The sequence below is a fragment of the Bufo bufo genome, chromosome 5 (assembly GCF_905171765.1).
Source record: "Bufo bufo chromosome 5, aBufBuf1.1, whole genome shotgun sequence".
Classification (NCBI taxonomy): domain Eukaryota; kingdom Metazoa; phylum Chordata; class Amphibia; order Anura; family Bufonidae; genus Bufo; species Bufo bufo.
Genome location: NC_053393.1, coordinates 376533441 through 376559181, shown reverse-complemented (window position 1 = coordinate 376559181; position 25741 = coordinate 376533441).

Below are 25741 nucleotides of genomic sequence, written 5' to 3'. Positions count from 1 at the left end.
AGACTAAACAGGAAAGGCACAACAGAGAGTTCTAAAATGATAGTCCAAAATTAATTTATTGGGAATAGAAGGATTCATTAAAACAGACAGAAGAAATTATAGCTTTAACATGCCCCATGATGTCTTGCCCAGTCTTCTGATACTGAGCAATGACCAGATCAAAGCTATTAGAAGCTATAGTTAGATATGATTAGGAATTCCGAGCAGGATGCTAGAAATGTGCAGTGTGTTGCAGGAGCGTGTGAGTGGCCGGATGGGAGTAGTAGCGGTATTCATGGTTCTAACATTCATTGTGCTCATGCAGTGATGTGGAAGGGCCCACCCTGGGGCACACTTCATTTCTGGTGGTTCTCCTACCTGATAATGGTTGAGGTGCCCTTGGTGTTAAAGGTTTTGAGGTGCAAGGCAGGTTCCCGGTTCATGACGCCAACGCGTTTCAGTGCAGTAGTAGTGCAGGAAGCAATGAGGAGGCAATTGTGTAGCAGAACAGTTCTTTACTGAAGAATTCAAATTCTAACAGACCAGGAGAGTTCTTAGCATGCGTGGAAGTTGGTACAGAACTGGCTGCACATGTAGTTTATGGGCCAAAGTGTCTCTTTAAAGTAGTCTTCCTCACACTATGCTTCTCTAGCTGACTTGTACTTAAAGGGATTATCCTATGACTAATGTAAAAAATGAAAATCATATCTCATATAGTACATGGCGACCTCTTTCTAACAAAGCTAGAACCAGTGCTGTATCTCACATGGATCCAGAGATCCCTCCATTCATTGCTCTGCTAGAGTTATATCAAGTTGACAGCTCAAGGGGAGTGTATTTTTTGCAGTAGATAAGGGGGCGTGTCCATGCTCTCCCTAACAGAACTCAGGAGGCAGTTGAAGGATGAAACTGGGCATGTGCGGCCATTTGATTAAGCTGGACAAAGAAACAAGAAAAATGAACAACAGGTGGATGTGCAATTACTAAGAAATTCTGATCCAGGTGCTGTTTGAAAACTGTAGAATATTTATTTCTGGGACAACCCCTTTAAGCACCGTGGCATGTGGTGTAGCACTTCTCATAAAGCAATGCAATGCAACCAACAGGGTGGTCCCCCTAATGGCAGGCAAACTCCCTACACCGTTTTTGAACAGATTTCCACTGCGGGATGTGGGCAATGTACTCACACAGATGGCCAATCTGCAGTGGGTGTCCAGGCACCAGAAGAATACTGAACACAGAGCTATGGAGACTTAATGATCTTTTTACAACAGCAATTCTTCCTCTTTAATTGCTTTATTCTGGCTTATGTAGATGTTCTGGCCCTGTCCTGGCTAGTACCTAAATCCATCATGAGCCTTAGATGTCAGCTCTATGTTTTGAATCTAGAATGTTCTTCTTCTGTATATAGAGAGGTTGACACCAGCCCTGTCTAGTGGCAGCTGTGAATATGGCCTATTATATGGGAAAAATAAATTTTTAACCCTTTCTTACCACTGCTCTGTAGCGGGACACTACAGATGCAGGTTTAAGGTACACAAAAATACATAAGTGAGGTTGGAGACTGTGCCCGGTACAGCATCATTCATCTCACACTCTCTTTGCTTAAATATTGATAAAAGAAGACTGCTCAAAATGGGGTAATGTATTCACATGTTTCTGCAAGTTATTCAGAATATGTATATTCAGGACCAATTAATCAAAAAACATGTTTCTAGATATGAATACTATTCATGCCACCTTAGCATTAGTGAAAGGAGGTCTTAATTTAACCCCTTACCACATGCCCAGTTAGGGCATTGGACTGAAGGCAGTTCCCAGCTTGGAACTTCCCACTGTGAGCCAGAAAAGATGGATTCTAACAATCTTCTGGTATCGCTCTGGTGTAATTGTCCATTTATGGGTACATGGATGGCATGTATTTGAACAGCCTCATGTGATTCTAAATGTTACTGTCACGAGGGTGTCACAGCCTATCGCTGACCCTGTGGTGCCTGGGATCAGAAGGTCGCAGCAGGTGGCTACTCGCCTGATTTCAAGGGATCGCTCCATGACCTAGTTGTGGGAATGGATTCTGGTCCAGGTTTTCCTGTTTTGGTTTAGTATCCTTTTTGTCCTATCTAGGTATCAGTAGTTTTCCTTTCAGCTGTTCTAGGTCTGCCACTCTCAGCCACTATTTAGTCTCTCTTCCTACTTCCATTGTTGCCAGATATAGACCTTCTTTTCAGGTTATCTATTCTGACCTCAGGTGGTGTTGATGTGGAGTTGCTGGAGCAGTTGGAACTAGTGCGGTTGGATCTCCGGTCCTATTCAGTTTGTTGTATACTGTTTGTTGTCTCCCTTCGGGGTTATATGTGGTGTTTGTGTTGTTTGTCCACTCCCTGTTGTTACCCTAGGTGTCAGTGGTGAGGACTAGTGCTCCCACCGCCCTAGTCACTACCTAGGGCTTATTCCAGGGTAAGTCAGGGACGAGGCATGTGATCGGCGTATGGGTGAGCAACCCTTCTAGGGACGTCAGGGTAGCCAGGTGCCAGTGCTAGGTGAGTTAGTCACCACTCCTCCCTCTCCCTTGTGTTAGGGCACCCGGTTTCCCTTCCTCTGTGCCGCAAGTCTGGTACCTGCCATACCAGATATGATAGTTACAGCTTTTTGCTTTCTGTGGTGAGACAGATTGGTTCTCTGAGACAGGAAACCCCTTTTCATATATGCAGGTTGGGTGCAAGGGATGGAAAAAAAAAAAAGACTCGCCTGTCTCCAGTGCCCTGGCCCCAGCGCCAAGCGCCATTTTCCTCTTCTTCTGGCCCCTACCGGACTGGAAATGTGCTGTGCTGTCTACATGCTCATCACTGCTGCTGGCCAATCAATGGCCTCAGCGGTGGTGTTCAGACATGGAACATGACCGCTGCCAACACAGAGGCTACTAATGGGCCGGAAGTGGCGATGTGCATATAGGCGGCACATCAGAGTTCTGGTCCAGCGGGTACTGGAAGTGGAGGAGAAGGGAAACAGAAAACACTAACTCTTGCACCCAGCGTGCAGATTATGATAAGGGGTTCATGTCTCAGAGAATCCCTTTAAAGGGAACCTGTCATCAACTTTATGCTGCCCATACTAACGGCAGAATAAAGTAGAGACGGGTGACTTGATTTCAGTGGTCTGTCATTTATAAGTTAAAAGTAAGTGGTTGCTGAGAACCAACATCACAATCCTTGCAGACTGGGCCTGGAAAAGAGTCCTGGCCACCTGAGAAGAGTCATGGTCATTTATGAATTCCTACTATCCCTGCCCACCTGCTGATGACTGACAGTCTTCTACCTAGTTTTCTCCCTTTCTCTAGGAGAGAACTGCCAATCATCAGCAGATGGGCGAGGAGGGCAGGAGATTATGTATAACCAGGACTCTTCTCAGGTAGATTTGACTCTTTTCAAGGCCTGGGCTGCAATGATTATGATGCCAGTTCTCAGCAACCACTTACTTTTAGCTCATGAGTGACAAACCGCTGAAATCAGCCTTTCTGTCACTATTTTATGCTGCCCTCAGTGAGGTCAGCATAAAGTTGATGACAGGTTCCCTTTAAGTATTGTTATTCTGACCCCATGGCCCAGTCCCATTCAGTATCACAACATAGATCATTATTTTCTTTTAATAAAGGGAAATTATTCATGTGCTTTTCCCTAGATGTCCTGATGTTACTATGACACATGACTGAATTAAATGATTTCATTTTTATTTTTTTCGTTTTTATGTCCCCACGCACACAGTTGAATTTATAGGCGCTGCACTACTTCTTTATTAGGATGCAGGAAAAACAAGCATCATTCCTTTACAGCTCGTCAAACATGAATCTTAAAGCACCAGTTATCATATACAGGCATCAAAAAATAAAGCAGAAAGCAATTTAACGCACCAGTAGCAGTTGCCTATTAATCGCACCCAGAATAAGGTAGCCTGGGAGACTGTGTGCAAAGAAGGGGAAAGTAGTGCAGTAATGTATGACTAGCAAAGAAAACACACAACATCAATGTAGTCATTTTCTAATTACAAGGCTGTTTCATAAACTGTAAATGCTAACATGGGAGAATTAAATCACAGCAATTTAATTAATAAAATGCTTTAGACATTTAAACCCAAATGTTTATGTCCTGAGGGTTCCATATCAATAACAGGAGCTCTTGGGTACGTTTTAGGATTTCCAAGCAATCATTTGCAGATCTTGTACTAATAAAATTGGTATTCCAAATAGCATTAGCCTCTATTTGTTTTCTTTGAAAAAAAAAATTCTAATTGCAATAAGTAAAATACTTTGTAATTTTTATACTAAAATCTTGACATTCTAAAAAGAGGAGGATACATTTAAAGCTTATCTCAAGACAGATAAAATATTCAAGCTTCAGCTTGCACATATGTAAGGTTCACCCAAGTGATCAAAAACAAAATGATATACTGCGTCTTGGCACTTAGCCTAATCCAGGGGTGCTCCTAGCCTTTCTACTGCCCGAGGTGAAAAATAGATTGGTGTCCCCCTTCCCCCACACACACACCGAGTTGTAGATCTCCAATTTCCATGTCCGAAAATCCAGAGAAAATGCTGTATACTTTGCAGAAATTTGCTTGAGATCTGGCCTTAGATGTAATGCAAAGTGTAACATCTGTTGTTAGATTTGGGAAAAGCTCCATGGCAAAACCCAATACAGAACATTCAGACTTTGCTGCAAATTTCTGGGGCTTGTCCTCTGCAGGAAAAAAAAAACTTCCACTATGTGTATTGTTATCTTTTGTATTTGTTAGTGAAGAAGTTGAAGGTCTATGGAAGGGAATGAATCAAGTACCTGGTTTTCTGTGGTTACTCACCTCCTCAGGCTCCAACGCTGTCTGCTACTCTATTCCTTGGTCCACAACTAGGAGCTAAATCCAGGGATCCTGCCATACAGACAACCAGGAAGGTGTGAGGTCATCAACACTCATAGGGACAACCAGAGACACACAAATACAGTATACAGTGCCTTGCAAAAGTATTCACCCCCCTTGACTTTTTTTGTATTTTGTTACTATTGCAGCCTTAAGTTCAATGTTTTGTTAATCTGAATTTTATGTGATGGATCAGAACACAATAGTCTAAGTTGGTGAAGTGAAATGAGAAAAATATATAAATACAACTATTGTTTAGAAATAGAAAACAGAAAATTGGCATGTGCATATGTATTCACCCCCTTTTTAAGGAAGCCCACAAAAAGCTCTGGTGCAGCCAATTACCTTCAGAAGTCACATAATTAGTGAAATGATGTCCACCTGTGTGCAATCTATGTGTCACATGATGTGTCATTACATATACACACCTTTTTTGAAAGGTCCCAGAGGCTGCAACACCTAAGCAAGAGGCATCACCAACCAAACACTGCCATGAAGACCAAGGAATTCTCCAAACAAGTAACTGACAATGTTGTTGAGAAGTAAAAGTCAGGGTTAGGTTATAATAAAATATCCAAATCTTTGATGATCCCCAGGAGCACTATCAAATCTAACATAACCAAATTTAAAGAACATGGCACAACAGCAAACCTGCCAAGAGACGGCTGCCCACCAAAACTCACGGACCGGGGTAGGAGGGCATTAATCACAGAGGAAGCACAGAGACCTAAGGTAACCCCAGAGGAGCTGCAGAGTTCCACAGCAGAGACTGTACACTCCATAGAGTTGGGCTTTATGGCAGAGTGGCCAGAAAAAAGCCATTACTTTAAGCTAAAAAAAATAGGCTTGTGAGTTTGAGAAAATGCATGTGGGAGACTCCCAAAATGTATGGAGGATTGTGCTCTGGTCTGCTGAGACTAAAATTGAACTTTTCGGCCATCAAAGAAAACGCTATGTCTGGCGCAAACACAACACATCACCCAAAGAACACCATTTCCATTGAAACATGGTGGTGGCTGCATCATGCTGTGGGGATGTTTTTCAGCAGCCGGGACTGGGCAACTGGTCAGAGTTGAGGGAAAGATGGATGGTGCTAAATACAGGGATATTCTTGAGCAAAACCTGTACCACTCTGTGCGTGATTTGAGGATAGGACGGAGGTTCATCTTCCAGCAGGACAATGACCCCAAACACACTGCTAAAGCAACACTTAAGTGGTTTAAGGGGAAACATGTAAATGTGTGGGAATGGCCTAGTCAAAGCTCAGATCTCAATCCAATAGAAAATCTGTGGGTCAGACTTAAAGATTGCTGTTCGCAAGCGCAAACCATCCAACTTGAAGGAGCTGGAGCAGTTTTGCAACGAGGAATGGGCAAAAAATCCAGGGGTAAGATGTGGCAAGCTCATAGAGAGACTTATCCAAAGTGACTTGGAGCTGTGATTGCTGCAAAAGATGGCTCTCCAAAGTATTGACTTTAGGGGGGTGAATAGTTATGCACATTGACTTTCTCTGTTATTTTGTCCTATTTGTTGTTTCCTTCACAATAAAACATCTTCAAAGTTGTGGGCATGTTCTGTAAATTAAATGATGCAAATCCTCAAACAATCCATGTTAATTCCAGGTTGTGAGGCACCAAAACATGAAAAAAGTCAAGGGGGGTGAATATTTTTGCAAGGCACTGTATAGCATAAACACACACACACACACACAACATGTAGCATACACATACAGTATACAGCATATACAAACACATACAGACAGCATACACAGACACCATCATTCACTATTTTTCACTAGTTACATCAAGGAGATTCCATTGCACAGAATGTGTGTTAGGTAATGCACTATGCCAATGCCATCCATCTACATATACACCAAACATCGCTAAGTTAATCACAAGTAGTGATCACAACTCCTTTATCACACCCTAAAATGAATTGAAATGACCAGACCCCAGAGTGTGTTCAGACAACAAAATAAGTACAATCACTAAAATACAGACCAGACCATAGCCTGGGTTGACATCCTACTCATTTTTTTGAACAACTGAACCAAAAATCATGGATGGCCCAAATTTTTTACAGACACATCCTGACACGTATTTGAGACCACAGACCCATGCCACAGCCTTAATATAATGTCTTGAATCACAAAGATCCCAAAATTAAAGAGACTAGCCAGTAGAAAAAGAAATTGGCAGCACCATGTGAAATACTCCAGGTCAGTCCAAATCATGCAGATCCCTTCCTCAAAGCCCTGGTTCCAGAAAAGACTATACACGTCGTCTATTGGCACATGCTTAGTGAAAACGGAAAAAATAAATCAAGGCAGTTTTTTTTTTCTGTCAGACAAATGATTGGCAACCATGCTGTATATTAGCCATAAGTTCAGTATAAGAGCAGATACTGAGAAATACAGTATACGAGAAGTGGTACTGTGCAGTGTCCATAAATAGAGAATAGCAGATACTGAGGATTTACACCAAGTATACAGGACAAGAGAAGTGGTACTGTGCAGTGTCCTTATATACAGAATAAGAGCATATACTGAGATTTACACCCAGTATACATGACAGAAGTGGTACTGTGCAGTTCCCATATATACAGAATAATAGCATATACTGAGATTTACACCCAGTATACAGGATAGGAGAAGTGATACTGTGCAGTGTCCTTATCTACAGAATAAGAGCATATACTGAGATTTACACCCAGTATACAGGACAAGAGAAGTGGTACTGTGAAATGTCAATATATACAGAATAAGAGCAGATACTGAGAATTACACCCACTATACAGGACAGGAGAAGTGATACTGTGCAGTGTCCAGATAAACAGAATAAGACACTGGCTGTTATTCTTAGTATCTGCTAAGATATATGCCTGTGTGTAATACCCATATATATACTGTATATTATATCATACCTCCCAACCTTCCAGGATCCGGCGGATTTCAGTGGCTTTCTGCGGTCCCGGAAGGGGTGAGGTATGTCCTGCTCTCAGGCATCTGTTGCCTGTGATGATGAAGCAGGGAGCTCTCCGCATCACCATTCCTCCGTCCTGCTGACGCTCCACACTGAGGTCTGTACAGGAGGTACGGAGCAAGCCAAGAATCAGCTGTGCTTCTCCTCCTACACAGACCAGCAGCATGGTGTCTATCCTGCCTGCTGCTGCTGGGGAGCCCAGATCATCAGAGGAACTAGGTGAGTATGTACAGTATTTTTTCTTTCACTTCCTGTGAGGGGGAACATATCAGGGCAAAACTACTGTGAGGGGGCACATATCAGGGCATAACTACTGTGAGGGGGAACATATCAGGGCAAAACTACTGTGAGGGGGTAGATATCTGGGCATAACTACTGTGAAGGTGGCAAATATCAGGGCAAAACTACTGTGAGGGGGCACATATCAGGGCATAACTAGTGTGTGGGGGCACATATCAGGGCAAAACTACTGTGAGGGGGCAGATATCTGGGCAGGGACGGATTGGACATAGACCTTACAGGGAAATTTCCCGGTGGGCCGATGCCCCAGGGGGTCACCTGGGCCCTCCTCACAGCCGGGCAGTGGAAGTTTTTGGGGATGTATTTTGTGCTGCTGGCAGTATTTTATGATGGACTGTAGTATTTCGCTCTGTTGGGATGGTATAATGTGCTATAATACGGTATTGCCGGCCCTGCCTTCCATCAATTTGGACCCGACTACAAAACGGGGCCACTTTTTGAATTTTTTCCAGGGCCACTTTAAGTTCCCAGTTTTCCCCTGTATCTGGGCATAACTACTGTGAAGGGGGCACATATCTGGGCATAACTACTGTGAAGGAGAAAATATCTGGCATAACTACTGTTAGGGGTCACATAATAAGGCAAAAATACTGTGAGGGGGCACATATCTGGGCTTAACTACTGTGAGGGGGCACATATCAAGTTAAAACTACTGTGAGGGGGCCTATATCCGGGCTTAAGTACTGTGAAGGGAGCTAATCTGGGCATAGGTACTGAGAAAGAGGCACATGTGAGCATAACTACTGTTAAGGGGGCACATACTGTATATGAGCCTGACTACTATAAAGTGGGCACATGTTACATAGTAACATAGTTTATAAGGCTGAAAAAAGACATCTGTCTATCCAGTTCAGCCTGTTGACATGACTATAGTGAAGGAGTCACAATGTGGGCATGTGAGGGGGCACATATCTGACCATAACCTGTGAAGGGGGCACAATGTTGGCATAACTAATTTGTGGTGCCATAAAGGGGAAATAATTATTATGTGGAGGCATTTAGGGGACTCGTGGGATTAGGTGGGTATAGTTACTCTTCTCCATTGAGTCTATTACTGTAGGTGCTGAAGGACCTTTGATCATGTGACCTGCATATGTGATTAAAAGGTCTCTTAGAACTCTCAGATACAGCGATGTCGGGATTATTGTATGTAGAAGTTTTGTCACAGTTTTTGCTGGCAAAAGAACATGAGAAAGCTGCTGTACAATAAACCCGACAATTTTGCCTCTATCTCTGCACTGCTCTGACTGTATGTGACTAAACTGTATTCAATGCAGTACAGGAGCAGAAGTGCAGGGCTAAAGGCCAAATGCCTAATTTGCCTCATGAGCTTAATATATATATTGGAAAAGCTCCCTGCATAGACAGTATGTTAACATTTCCATAGGCCATTCACCAGACAGAGGCTAAAAGGACATTCTATTGCTCCGTCACAGTGTTTTTCCAGCTACTGTATATAGAAAGCAAATTAGACTGCGTTTTCCAACACAGTGAGGACAACTTAAAAAATTGTTACTGTGTGGTACACGGGCCCTCTGGGGGACAGACACAACTGTATGGCATCTATCAGAGGCCTACATCCTGAGCGCCTATGCCCAATGGTAGACTCAAACGCTATATACAAAGCCTTAACTTCATTGGCCCTTGATAAAAGGTAAAAACCTTTCACCATGCAAACAATAATTGCTAAAAAAGATTTTTTTCTCATAGCCTCCTGAATGTAGGTGTCTAAAAATGGTTCCAAGTTTCACTCTTAGTACTAATGCATAGCAGCTATTTAACTGAACCACAGAGAGAATATGTCTTCAGAAAATGACCTATTGTTTTAATCACATTTTATGTTAAAGTTATTTATTTATTTTTTATTTTTAGTGTTTTTTTTTTATTTTTCCAAGTCACTATATTTATAAAAATGTATATAATCCTGCAATTTTCGCACTGGCCCCAAGTGTAATAAAAAATCATGATTTCCTGTTGTGTACAGGTAACTTTTTAGTAGTCATTATCATTATCACCAAGGGCAGAATTACAATGTCTAGTAACACCTCTATATACTGTAGATAACACGGAATCCACCATTCACAATAGTTGATAACACAGCTTTTTTATTCCCTTCTGACCTCAGCACAGGTCACAGAGCATGCCTAAAAAACTCTCCCATAGAAGTCAATCCTTTCCTGTGAATTGTGTCTATGGCCTATGCAGCTGCTCTCAAAAGACAAGAAGTCTTGACATATTTTAGGCCTAATGGTCAGAGTGAATATCGCAAGATTATACACATTTTTGTAAATATTGATACTAACATGGAAAAATGTTTTTAAAAAAATAAAATAAAGATATATTTAACACATTCCCTCTAAAAGAGTTTTTCCCTGAATAATTCAATGTTAACTGAAGGCCCAAGCCAGCTTCACCTGTTGAATGACGCATACTTACCTGCTCCCCTTCTCTCAGGTCCTTCACGTTGGCTCTCTCTCCTCCATCTGGTTCCCAGCTTGAATACTTCTGGCCGAGACATGGATATGGCTTTGTGCACCAATTCAATGGGTCCGCAAATCCAGAGATGCGGAACGGAACACTACGGAAGCACTAGGAAGTGCTTCCTGGGGTTCCGTTCCGTGCCTCCGCACCGCAAAAAGATAGAACATGCTCTATCTTTTTTTTACGGAACGGGGCCACGTTCCAGCACGGGCTTCAAACGATCGTGTGACTGAGCCATAGAATACTCAATTATACCTAAAAAATACCTTTTGAGGAGTCTTCTAGTAATACACGGTATTCACAGAGAACTCGGAACTCCATGGGTGATGCTCAAATGAAATTCTTGAAAACAATCCCAAATTGTCCTAATGATGTGTGTCTGATCCCAGACCTACCTTCCACAGATAATTAGACTGCATCACGTTATAGCACTTATTTTCACAACGTGACTGCTGTAGCCAACCACTGGTGGCAAAGGTGTTGTAAGCATGGTCGACACATCACTGCCCCACAGCCCAGCATTAATGCAGACAAGTAAATGTGGGTGAGGGTACACAGGGTTATCCCACATACCAGTGGCTTAACTAGAAATGACTGGGCCCCACAGCAAATTTTTGAACATGGGGCCCCATCAACAACTTCTCAAACCCCTCCTCTCATGCAACCCCAACTCCTGTTGCTAGTTAAGGTCGCTCTTTCAGACCAGGCGCTCTATCAGTTTCCTACACGTAAATACTGTATGTCATGTCACTGTATATACTGTCACTGTATATAATGTCATTGTATAATACCGTTGAGGGGGCCCTGACAATAAAATCTTTTAGTCCCTCTCCTGAGTGGGCCCCTTCTGAGTTCGGGCCCCAAAGCAGCTGCTTCCCCTGCTTCCCCTATAGCTATGCCCCTGTGAAACACCTTGGGTTTTTAAACCAGTTCCACCACAGCTGGAGTGCTTTATAGGGTATAATGCAATGTAAATTACAGACAAAAAATCCAGGTCAACTAAGGTCCACTAAGAGGCACAAAATCTGTATAAAATCAGTTGGCCTCTGTCCTATACAGCTTTTGTACCTGCAGGAACAGATGCAAATAAGAGACAAGAATTACATTTACATACATTAAAATAATACTAGTAAATAGAGAGGAGCAATTTTACCGAAATTCCTTTTGGGTCCAATTCAATCCAATCAGCCGTCAGACTCTATTCAGCTGAATCGAAAGTTTTTTGATTGCCCGGAAAAGTTGTGTATGACATTTTGAGATTTGTGAATGATGTGATGAAGATTGGTGATTCACAGATGTAAGACACTGAATTGTATAGCTGCAGCTTGATTCACTCCTAGCAATGGCCGCCTGTGCCTGCCTAACTAACACACTGACTGTCTGAGTCCATCTAACCATCTATTCTTTTCCTCAAATCCAAAAGTTCAAAGATCCAGCTCCACTTCAGTAAAGGAATTCTTTTATTTTTGCTTGCGGTAAAAACACATCCAGTTTACAAAAAGTCTTGTCTACGCGTTTCGGGCTACCATAAGACAATTCAAGCCCTTACTCATGACATCGTAAGACATTAAAAAAGCAATATGTGGGATGCACCACCAATGCCATCAAGACCAGGGTGCGCAAACATATTTCCGATGTGCCCCACCATGGCAGCCGCAATATATCTCCGGCTAGTCTGCACTTTGCTGTCTGCCATGGTGGGGACACGTTGGACCTGATCGTACAAGGCATTGAAAGGGTTATAATGCCCAAAAGAGGAGGAGACCACAGAGGGAAATTACTAAATAGAGAATCCTTCTGGATCTTTGAATTAAATACACGTCAGCCAGGGGGTTTGAATATACGTTTAGATTTAATTTTACAACAATAGTTCATATGTGTAGAGTTTTATAGCCTCCCATATTCACAAATAATTCCTTCAAACAACTTATTTCAAGCCAATATAACTCAAGTTTTTTTATTGATTGTATGGTTTTTTCGTTTTTCTGTGGTGAAGTGTTGTTTAAGGTGTGGCGTTTTTTGAGGGTGCTTGCAGTCATGTGACCACAATTAGTGAAGACAGGTGCAACCTTCCCTACAAATATCTCCTTTTTAATGTCTTCCGATGTCATGAGTAAGGGCTTGAATTGTCTTATGGTAGCCCGAAACGCGCAGACAAGACTTTTTGTAAACTGGATGTGTTTTTACCGCAAGCAAAAATAAAAGAATTCCTTTACTGAAGTGGAGCTGGATCTTTGAACTTTTGGATTTGTGTTTGCCCGTTTCCTGATGCGGGCTTTCCGTGCTCACAGGTGAAGGTGGGGCAGGTGATAGCTGCTGAACTTTCCTTTTCATATTCTTTTCCTCACTATAAAACCAACTCACTGACACTAATCCTTTATCTATCTATGTTTTCCTGTCTTGCATTCTGTGTCTGATGTATTTTCTCCCCATGTGTATCCCCACAAAGCATGTGTTGAGCAAATCGAAGTCAAACAAATTGACTTCGATCTGAATGTCAGAAAAAATTTGATTTGCTGCGAAGCTGAACTTCCTCATGCTTTGTGGTAACGAATCAATTTTCCCTGAGATTTTGTGTGGTGTCTTTAATCAAGATGGCCGCGACGGCCTCTATGCGATCAAATGGATAAGGTGAGTATTTATTTATTTTTACCCTGATAAGCCCTTGAAATGGCTAAATGGTAGCCTCAGATACCGCCATCAGTGATGAATGCGGAATCTGAGGGGCTAAATGTCCGGGGGGGAGGGGGAGGGGAGAAGCGACGCAATCGCCGTTCCTCATTATTGCACCCGCTACATACAAAGAGATTTTCTTTGGGAAATTTGGCAAAGCCTCCGAATCTCTAGTTATGACTTACTGAGTCCTTAGTGATTCACACCTATAGTCAGGGGCAGATTAGCGTGATGGGTGCCTGAGCCCTCCTCACAGCTGCCAGCCAGATAGGTAATGATCTGTCATGCCGGGGGCATCAATTAGTTATGTACCTGGCCGGCGACCACAGGTCCCCTCCTGATTCTTGAATTCAACTGTATTGCAATCCTGAGGCAACTGGAGTAGGAGGACAGAACGCGGCAGCTGGTGCTGGCCACCACAGATGGGTAGATTCTGAATTTGGTATTTTTTGCTGCTGGGGCATTATTTTGTGATGCACTGTGTTTTTTTTGTGCTGCTGGGGCAGTTTATTGTGTTGCACTGAGGCATTTTGCTCTGCTGTGGCAGTATTTGTCTTGCAATATGGTATAACCCATTTGTGTTGGCCCTACCTTCTGTCAATTTGGACCACCTACAACATGGGGCCACTTTTTTTTTTTTTTTTGCAGGACCACTTTAAGTTCCCAGTACACCCCTGTCTATAGTCCCTCACTGGGGCTTCCTGCTATGCATTATGGGGAAGCTCACCGGGTCCCTGCCTGAAGTCAGGTGATACTTCTTCTCTGTCTTCTGTAATATGGAAGCTGACCAGGTGCGTAGCTATAGGGGGTGCAGAGGTAGCAGTCGCTACCGGGCCCAGGAGCCTGAGGGGTCTCCAAGAACCTTGTACCGCATAAAAAGACACCAGTATTATAGAAAGTGCATGCCGGTGCCATTTCAATTTTTGCCTCAGGCAGCGCGAAGGCTATATGCTTCCCTGCCCCTGGCCACAAAGCACTGAGGTAAGGGGGACTCAAGCTAAGCTCTTGCACCAGAGCCCATGAGCCTTTAGCTACACCCCTGAAACTGACATTTTGAATCCTAAAAGTGTCCGATTTGCCGAAATCAGAAACTTTTCAAAAATTTTTAACAAATCAGGCTACTTTCACACTCGCGTTTGGTGCAGATCCGTCATGTATGTTCAGATAATACATCCGTCTGCATCTGATCAGAACGGATTTGTTTGTATTATCTTTAACATAGCCAAGACAGATCCGTCTTGAACACCATTGAAAGTCAATGGAGGACGGATCCGTTTTCTATTGTGCCAGATTGTGTCATAGAAAACAGATCCGTTCCCCTTGACTTACATTGTGTGCCAGGACGGATCCGTTTAGCTCAGTTTCGTCAGACGGACACCAAAACGCTGGAGACGGAACGGAGCCAAACGGAGGCATTCTGAGCGGATTCTTTCCCATTCAGAATGCATTAGGGCAAAACTGATCCATTTTGGACCGCTTGTGAGAGCCCTGAACGGGTCTCACAAACGGAAAGCCAAAACGCCAGTGTGAAAGTAGACTTAGATTCACGACAAATCGATTTGCTCATCTCTACTGTTAAATCAACAATGAAATGCTGTGAGCTCTATCTAGTACATTCTAGAACAATATTCTGCGTTACTCACAAAAATAGGAGGCCGATATTAATCTATTTTACTTTCAGGACTGGCCATTCACTGTATATACGGAATGATTTTATCAGGATCAAATAATGGATTTCACCCTGCCCCTGTGCTGATGGGATTAAAAAAGTCATATCTGTTAATTAGCTATTAGCAAACGTTTCCTGTGAATAAATTAACATGATAAATTGAGACTGGGGAAGGGAAAAAAATGAATGTGTTAAATGTTTGCCCTTCTCACTCCTGGCTTTCTAACCACTTTCTCTAAGCGTGGTCCTCCAGCCCATTAACTTGCTATTTTACCAATTGCAGTTGTTTAACCAGGCAAGAATACATAAGGGAGATTTGGACATTGAGATCATTAAGGACCAATTTTGTTATTAGCATATATCCTTTCCTGCGTGAGATTTTTGAGTCTCATTATTTATATGACAATTCCCCTGTTACTAAAATAAGTCAGTTTTAAATTGGATAGCATAAAGTTCATAAGTGGGGGATGGGATGTAAGACAAAAAAAATCAAGTCAGAACAAAATACTTATTTCTGCATTTATTTTGTAGATTAAAATAGAATTTATTTTTCTTATTTCTAGTGATAATTGAAATGCATTCCTTTCAATGGGGCCACAAAAGATGCTTACAGCGCACCGTGTGATGTCCGCATCCGTTGTAACGTTCCGCGGCCCCACAAAAAATATAGAGCATCTCCTATTCTTGTCGGCAATCGCGGACAAGAATAGGCATTTCTATGATGGGCCGCCCATTCTGTTCTGCAAATTGCAGAACGTACATGGGCGGCATCTATTATTTGCGAACTGCAAAACACAGCTTGATCATGTGAATTCGCCATTAGTTTGGGCTCACATGTGGCTTATTAGCTACAGATTTGCAGTCGTGGATTTTCGTGGACAGTACCAGTAAAGTGGATACGAGTTTAAGAAATCTCATCCACATGCTGCTTACAAAAACTGCATCATAAATTGACCTGCGGTGTGGATTTGAAATTTGCAGCATGGCATTTAGGCTGCATGTCTCCCCAGAGGATATCACCCTTTGCAATGTAGAGAGTGAAGTCCACTGTCTTTTTCTGCAAGTAGTACGTGCAGTTTTTGTTGCGTTTTTTTCCCCGCTGTATTTTCACATGTGGACTTAGCTTTAAAGCAATAGCTACTATACAGTATTAAGTAAAGTATCTCCCAGATCTGAAAAAGCAGAGACAATCATTTCACTTTATGTAACCAATATGTGTTATCTTGGGCTTTACTTAGGACTGCACAGTAAGGTCTCTTTCACGCGTCAGAAGATCACAGACATTGTCACGGCCTTTGGTGTGCGCTGTGACACTTATGCCACGCTTGCTGTTGCCTGTGGCAATGTGTTACTGTTTCAGCATGCGGCAGTGTCACGGCCTTTGTGGTGTGTTCCGTGACATGGTTGCCTTGCATGTTGTTGCCTGCGGCAACGTGTTGATTTTTATGCTGGTGTGTGCACTTCCCCTGTCTGTTGTTTCCTCCTCCTGTCCGGTGCTGGAGGGGTTAACCACCTTGTTGTGCGTGGTCACTAGGTGCTTCATCTTACCTGTGGCTAGAGGCCAGGAGTCAGTGGTACTCCAGCCATGGTGTGTGTTGGAGTTATGCTCCTGGTCTTCATGTTCCATCTCCCAGAGTGAGGGCCTCCTAGTGGGACATTGAGGTCTCCAGCGATGTCTTCCCTCCCTTACATGTGTTGTATGTTTGGTGTGGGGTTATGATTTGGTGTGTTGTAATTGAACCACTAGCCTGTATACAGTGCCGCCTGGGGCTGCCATGCACCTTGCGGCATGGGGGTCCTAGCGGAGTCTGGTGTGCTGGATACCTGTGTGAGTTGCTGGTATGGTGTCCTGTTTGGTGTTAGGGCTCCGATACGTATATACGGGTTCCAGTCATAGTGGCAGCGGCAGGTAGGTGTGTTGTCTTGTTTTCTTACCTGCCGATTCTCTTGCTGCATATGGTCTTTTCCTTTCCCTGCTTCTAGGCCTTTTGAGACTCCTGTTCTTCCGTGTCCTGGAAGAACAGGGCGCCTCTCCTCAGCTCCTTTGTGAGGGATTCTCAGGGCGACTCAGGGCCTTAGGTATCCAGTGTATGAGCCGTCCTACCATCCAGGTCCGCTCATACTGTGAGGAGTTAGGGCTAGGTATAGGGATGCATAAGGAGGTGACCTGCTCCCTTATCCTTGTGTTCAGGCCTAGTTGCTATCCTTATCCCCCAGTCATCGTACGGTGGGGGGTTTTCCCTACTCTCCGCCATGACAGACATGTTCTGTACATGTTCTTGACGGCACATATACAGTACAGTACCCATTGATTTTCATGCAATTATTAACACATCTTTGTTCTTCCACTGACCGTGGGTCAGGGGAAACAAGAAAGAAATATGCACTACTTTGGTCTGTCATGCGGACCAAACACACCCATTGAAGTCTATGGGTCCGTGAAATTCACTGACAGAGCATGAATGGCATCAGTGTCCTGTCAGTGGTATCCACTGACCATTGGTAAGAAAAGCTCTAGCATTCCACTTTTTAACCTAGAAGTACACATGGGAAACACAAGATGGATGGAGTAGAAAAATGGCCACGTGGACCAAGGATTACCATACTTTGATGCACCGAGGTTTTAGAGGAGGAAAATAAGAAAAAAATATTTTTCATCAGATCTCACCTCACAATCAGACCCCCAAAGTTAATCAGACCCCCAAAGTTAATCAGACCCCCAATGTTAATAAGACCCCCAGTCAAACCTCAAATCAGACCTCTAATGTTAATAAGACCCCAGTGTTAATAATATCCCCAATCAGACCTCAGATCGGTCCCCCAATGTGAATAAGACCTCAGATCAGGTCCCCAATGCGAATATGACCCCCAAATCAGACCTCAGTTAAAATTCTTAATGTGGCTAAGAAACACATTCAGACCTTAGATCTGACCCCCATGGTAATCAGACAGCAGTGCAGACAAAAAAAAATCAACTTACCTCTCCTGCTCCAGACACCGCCGTTGCTCCAGACATCCAACGCTCTTCCTGGTCTTCTTGCCTTCTTGAGGTCACAGAGCACCGATGTCCTCAGGCTGTGCGCAGGTCACAACACAGCAAGAGGAGCTTGCAGAAGAAGACCAGTAAGCGGTGAGTACAGAGCCTGGGATCGCTGCATTTACCGATTCCTGGTGCTCCTGTACTATTCATAATGGAAGCGCTCATTAGTATTTGCCCCATAAGACACACTGACATTTTCCCCCCTCTTTGTGGGTAAAATAGTGCATCTTATAGGGCGAAAAAAAAAAACTGTAATTGTCCACAGACATCTTCTCAGATAAAACAATAACCATCTTGTCAAAGACATCATCACTGACATAGATTTGTGAAAGAGATGTTAAAGAAGTAGGTGGCAAGGTGGTCACATGAGTAAATCACTTGCACATGCTATTGTTGGTGCTATGGACGTAGCAGTCTATATAAAGCACATATGGGCAGTAGGAGGGGAATTAATGGGTATGCTGGGTTAAGCAATGGGCCCTCTTAATTAGAGATGAGCGAATTTCTAAAAAAATTGATTCGGCCGGTTCGCCGAATTTTCCAAAAAGATTTGATTCAATCCGAATTTATTCATGACGAATTACGTTAAAAAACTGCTATTTCCTGGCTGCAGAGAGCCTGTATAGTGGCTTATAACACTGTGCCTTGCAGTAACACGCATGTAGTACTGAAACAATACTGTGAGTCAGTATGACACGCACATGACAGGCTTCACTCTTAGAATCACTGCACACTACACTTATTTGGGCAGTTACAAGGCCAAAACTGACCAAATAACTCAAGTGTGAACTCAGCCTTACAGGTCGATGTTAGCGCCATGTATAAAGAACCATGTAGAGGCCCAAGATCCTACTGTAGCGTGAAAGAGCCCACTCCTTTTACACCGTTGTCAGCTAATTCAACATAGATGTCTACAGAACCTGTTCTATTAAACGCTTATACAAGTAGAGCCCCCCTGACAGAGTGGAGAGGGTGCCAGCAGTAAGTTTGTGTTGACGTCACTGATTATTTTGCCCTTCCTCTGATCCATCAGAACAATAACCCCCCAAAAAAGAATCCTGTCTGTTGAGCATCCGCCTTCACTCGGTCAGCATTTGGTCCGTAATTCATCAGTATTGCTAAAGCCAAAAAAACAGGAGTGGATCCAAAACAGAGCTAACACATGAGTGGAATATTTGCATGTCTTCTGTGTTTTGTACCCCCTCCTGCTTTTGGCTACCAAATCATAACCCAATTCTGATGGAACAATACAGGCTTTACAGCTGCTACACAGACAGGATCCGTTGTGTGTCTCATTTTTCCTTCCTTCTGACAAATCAGAAGAAGGGTCAAATAAATGATGATGTCAACCAGGCCAAAAAGGCAAAATAGTGGCCCAGTCATGGAGTGGGGAGGGTGGGAGAACAGCTTGAGAAGTCCACAGAGTGGCCCAATGACATAGTGTTGAGAAAGCAGCAGCATGAGGAGACCACAGAGTGGCCCAGTGACATAGTGGGGAGGTGGAGGCAGTAGCATGAGGAGACCACAGAGTGGCCCAGTTACAGAGTGTTGAGGTAGCAGCAGCATGAGGAAGCCACAGAGTGGCCCAGTGACATAGTGTTGAGTTAGCAGCAGCATGAGGAGGCCACAGAGTGGCAAGGTGACATAGTGTGGAGGTGGCAGCAGCAGCATGAGGAGGCCACAGAGTGGCAAGGTGACATAGTGTGGAGGTGGTGGCAGCAGCAGCAGCAGTAGCATGAAGAGGCCACAGAGTGGCACAATGACAGAGTGTGGAGGTGGAAGCAGCATGAGGAGACCACAAAGTGGCCCGGAGACAGAGTTGTGAGTTGGCAGCAGCATTAGGAGACCACAGAGTGGCATGGTGACATAGTGTGGAGGTGGAGGCAGCAGCCTGAGGAGACCACAGAGTGACCCAGTGACATAATGTTGAGTTAGCAGCAGCATGATGAGGCCACAGAGTGGCAAGGTGACATAGTGTGGAGGTGGAAGCAGCATTAGCAGCATGAGGAGGCCACAGAGTGGCAAGGTGACATAGTGTGGAAGTGTCAGCATCAGTATGAGGAGGCCACAGAGTGGCAAGGTGACATAGTGTGGAGGTGGCAGAAGCAGCATGAGGAGACCACAGAGAAGCCCAGTGACATAGTGTTGATATAGCAGCAGCATGAGGAGACCACAGAGTGGCAAGGTGACATAGTGTGGAGGGGGCAGCAGAAGCAGCATGAGAAGGCCACAGAGTAGCAAGGTGACATAGTGTTGAGTTAGCAGAAGCATGATGAGGCCACAGAGTGGCAAGGTGACATAGTGTGGAGGTGGCAGCAGCAGCATGATGAGGCCACAGAGTGGCAAGGTGACATAGTGTGGAGGTGGAAGCAGCATTAGCAGCATGAGGAGGCTACAGAGTGGCAAGGTGACATAGTGTGGAGGTGGCAGCAGCAGCAGTAGCATGAGGAGGTCACAGAGTGGCACAATGACAGAGTGTGGAGGTGGAAGCAGCATGAGGAGACCACAGAGTGGCCCAGAGACAGAGTTGTGAGTTGGCAGCAGCATTAGGAGACCACCGAGTGGCAAGGTGACATAGTGTGGAAGTGGCAGCAGCAGCATGAGGAGACCACAGAGTGATCCAGTGACATAGTGTTGAGTTAGCAGCAGCATGATGAGGCCACAGAGTGGCAAGGTGACATAGTGTGGAGGTGGCAGCAGCAGCATGAGGAGACCACAGAGTGGCAAGGTGACATAGTGTGGAGGTGGCAGCAGCAGCATGAGGAGGCCACAGAGTGGCAAGGTGACATAGTGTGGAGGTGGCAGCAGCAGCATGAGGAGGCCACAAAGTGGCAAGGTGACATAGTGTGGAGGTGGCAGCAGCATAAGGAGGCCACAGAGTAGCAAGGTGACATAGTGTTAATTTAGCAGCAGCATGAGAAAACCACAGAGTGGCAAGGTGACATAGTGTGGAGGTGGCAGCAGCAGCAGCATGAGGAGGCCACAGAGTGGCACAATGACCAGTGATTGGCTGCAGCGATGGCATAGCAGGCCTGGAGGAGAAGGAGCGGGGAGCCGAGCCCAGAAAGCAGATAAGTCATCTTCCCTTTACAGGTCTGGCCAAGTAAGGGGGTTTGCCAACCCTCCCCCCTCCCCCACTCTTCCCCCATCATTCTTGCACAAACTATAGTATAAAATCTGCAAAGAAAATGTTTTTTATATGAAACTAATCTCTGAACTATTCATCTTTTTGAATGTTTAATACATTGAAAGAGCAAATGTGGAAAAAGATTAGTGAAACAGATTTTGAACCTGGAATTTATTTTATCCCTTTATCCAAAATTAATTTCAGTTCCTCATGGAATTATTTCAATATTTTAGACTTTAACTGGAGATTAATTTCTCACCTGCTCCATGCCTTCTGGATATAATCTATTCAATTCATAGCTCTGAGAGCTCATTCTTATCCACTTTTCTTATAATTATGCTATCATCGCATTTTAATTCTTTCTCAAGTCAGATTAAAGACTTTTTATTGATAATATATAGGTGTACTACATGCATAATGTAATAGACTTAATAAAATCAAAATTTCTGTAAAAATTTAAACATTAACAATGTGAGCATGTGAGATTAGTCAGAAGTAGCCACCATGGTCCCTCATGGCTGGTCCTGCTGCAGAAATTAGAGCTGGTACATTTCAAGAGATTTTAGTCCAAAATCTGTCTGCTTCAAATACTGAGGTTCAAACACTGATTTGGTTGGACCTTTCAACAAGACCCCAAAAGGTATATTCACCAGCGGCACATTTGGTGGGATTTATTAATCTTCTACACTGTTACAAAGCGGATGTGGATCTGCTGTGCTACTCCTAAGGGTGTTATCTAAGTGGGCACCCCCCTCTTTGCCCTTCAACTCCTGTAAAGGGGTATGGAGTATCCTTTTTTCAAGTGACTGCTGATCCATGCAGGTTAAAAGACACTGGAGCAGAGTACCTAGAGATCAGGCAAAACTGTAATAAGGGGCAAGCCAAAGTCAGGGCAGGCAGAGTACGCGCAGTCCAACAGAAAGTCCAAGGTCAGGGTGGGCAGCTGAAAGATAGTATAGAGATCAGGCAGTTGTCAGGTCAGGCAGTGAAGTGTCAAATCCAGAAGTCTGTACACAGAACAAGCAAACAAGCTAACAGCATGCTTTTACAGGACTGTAGAGTACCAAAATCTATTGCTCAAACATGGAGAAATGTGTATTAAGTAGACTAGGGTGCACACACTGGCCCTTTAAGAGCTAGAAGGAGTGTGCGTTCCCTACAGACAAAGCAGGAAACAGGCCTCAACCTGTGTGAAGATGGACCGAGCAGTGCTAATCCAGCGTCTGGGCTTGCCGGCTAAGTGGAGAGGGACACTGGCGGGTCCGGACCGCCAGAGTCCAATATTGATGGAGCAGATGAGAAGGATAGTGGCCATGCCCACCAAGGGGAATTGAATGGCAGTGGCTACAGCCCATAGCCAAAAATGACACTAGAACTTGTACTTTATGGTGGCTTAGACCTAATTTGGTGCATCTTATTCAATTGTATTTTTACAATACTAGCATAAGAAATGCCAGTCTTAGGCCTCTTGAACATGAACATATTGGTTCCGTTCCGTGCATTGGGGACCGCAACTTTAATGGGTCCGTGATCTGTCTGTTCCGCAAATAGATAGAACAAATTATATTTTTTGGCGGAAAGGAAGCACGGATCGGAACCCCATGGAAGCACTTTCGTGGGGTTCCATTCTGCGCTTCCGTTCCGCACCGCATCTCCGGATTTGCGGACCCATTCAAGTGAAAGGGTCTGCATCTGTGATGTGGAATGCACACGGGCGGTGCCCTGTGTATTGCGGAACCACCGTATGCGGTCTGCAATACGGCCAAGGGGGCACTACGGCCGTGTGCAAGAGGCCTTAATAAATTCCTCCTATAGTCTCCAGATTTGAACTAATTTGCAAACTTTTGGTGTGTATTGAAGAAGGCAATCCACAAGCAACAAGACAAGAACATCAGGAAAGTGTTTTATGTAAAAGTAGATCAGAATGAACACTGTACCGTTTTATGTTCAATAATACATTATTGCATATGTGGTGTATTTAAATAAGTTATCCAGATCTACAAAATTGATGACCTTTCCTTATGGAAATCAATATCAGATCAGTAGGGGCTTTGATTTCTGCCAAGTTGACATGTCACTTCTTGACATGGATTTAAAATCCACACAGAAAAAATCCACAGCCATATGAATGGCAATGCATATTCCCATCGGAAACAAGGTGGGCGTGGATTCAATGTGGTTTTCAGTGCAGAGCCTGAAAGCGCTTATTAGAAAGCAGGAAGAGCTGAGCAGATTGATATATAGTTTTATGGGAATAGATTCAGTGAAACTTAAACTTCCTGTCCATTCTGGACTTTGAAGTAAAGGAGGTGGTCCTCTCCGTGATTGACAGCTATCTCTGTATACACAGTCTTAAAGGGAAGGCTGTCAATCACTGATAAGACCACCTTATTGACTTCAAAGCCCCAAAATGAGCAGGAATTTTAATGAAACAACTTAGGCCTTTTTCACACATACATGGACCACGGTCCATGAAAACCTGTCCTGCCGTCCTGCTGAGTGCACAAGTGCACGGCATCATTGGTTGCTAGCTGTACAGTAATACACTCGCAACCAATGACACCGCGCGCTCGTGCACTCAGCAGGATGGCAGGCCGGGTTTTCACGGACCATGGTCCACGTATGTGTGAATGAGGCCTTATACTAAATATTTTCATATAAATCTCTATATCAATCTTCTCAGCTCGTCCTGCTCTATAAAATGCTGCCTGCAGACTGCACTGCATTTTTCCATTTCATCCACCATGACGGCCCACATTGAGATTGACCCTTGACCTCTGTAGGGGCAGGAACACATAGAGAGTTTAAGAACCCCCCACCCCTCCACCTCCTCAGTGCTTTCCTGCCCCTACAGGGGCCAACACGTGGAGAATTCCTCCTTCATGGAGGATAGAACAACCTTATTTCTTTACAGGTTCTCCAGCTGACCTCCCGCGGCAGGGGCTAAGGCTGGCCAGCTAGGAGCATCGAGGACCCTCGTCTTGGCTTATGCCGAGGCCTGTGGTCCTCCCCATACCTTCGTACTCCCTTCCCTCCTTGAGGAAGCAGTCGGAGGTGCCGGCTTCACAGGATCATCGCGCGCTGCGCTCGGCGTCCTTTCTCTCTGGAGGCGGGCCGAGCGACGCACGTATCCCTTAGTAGGCTGGTGCGGCGCAGGCCCACGCCGTCAACAGGGCGCAGCTAGATGACGTCAGACGCCGGGATTTTAAAAAAGAAAAGGCCGCGGTTACTTCCGGCCCCTCGCCTGCTACACCGCGATGTCCGAGACACCTGCTCCCCGCCAGGAAGGTCCTGACCCTTCTGCCACCAGTACCGTGAGTCCCCTTCTGGGGGGTGTATATTTCAGTTTTCTAGCCTGAATTACTAATGCTGGGATATCTGGTTGCTTCCTTCTGCAGGGCAGCAGGGAGTTAAAGACAAAAACAAAACTCTTAAAATGCTGTGCTTGTTCCAAGCGTCTCCCTGAAAATTATAAAAAGAGGCTATGCAAACCTTGCACTACGGAAATTTGGAAGGAAGAGCAACCAGATATACTTTCTGAAATGAAGTATTTTATTTCAGATGAGATTAAGTCTTCTTTAGCCACCTTGTCTACCCCCTCCAGCAACCCCATCCCTTCTAAGAAACGCAAAGTGTCTGTTATTTCTTCTTCTGAGGGTGAAGAGGTTGAAGTGGCCTCCGCCTCATCCAGACAATTTCCTAATGAGGAACCCTTGTCGGACGGGGAAATTCTGGAAGAGGATAAAAAAATACTTTTTTTCCGCTGATGAAATGGAGGAGTTGCTACGAGCAGTCAGGTCCACCATGGGCATTGAGGATACCCCTAGGCCCCGTACGGTTCAGGATGAGATGTTTGGGGGTCTTAGATCCAAGTCTTCTATTGTTTTTCCCATCAATGAAAATATAAAAGAAATGATATTGGAGGAGTGGTCAGATCCTGAAAAGAGGCTTGGCGTTCCCAAAGAATTCAGGAATAGGCTCTGCTTTGACCCGTCTGAAAGCAAAATATACAACCAGACGCCTAAGGTCGATTTACAGGTGGCCAAGGTAGTAAAGAAGACCGCCCTACCCTTTGAGGATTCCTCACAGCTAGGCGATCCTATGGATAGAAAGGCAGATGGCCTCCTAAAAAAATCCTGGGAGTCAGCTATGTTTGGGGTAAAAACTAATATTGCTGCTACCTCCGTCGCCAGAGCGATGTATATATGGCTAGGAGAACTGGACGAACACCTAAAAAACAAAACTCCAAGAGAAGAGATCAGGGACTCTCTCCCCCTTCTCTGCTCTGCCACAGCATTTTTGGCCGATGCTTCAGCAGAGTCCATCCGGTTTTCCGCCAAGGATGCTGCTCTTTCTAACGCAGCCCAACGGGCTTTATGGATGAAAGCCTGGTCTGGAGACAAGGAATCCAAGGCCAAACTTTGTTCTATCCCCTTTTCAGGGGAATTTGTCTTCGGCCCCACTCTGGATAAAATCCTAGAGGGAGCAGCAGACAAGAAGAAGGGTTTTCCAGAGGACAAAGAACCAAAAAAGAAGCCCTTTCGTCAGTTCCAACCCCAGCAGAGATCCTACAGGGGGAA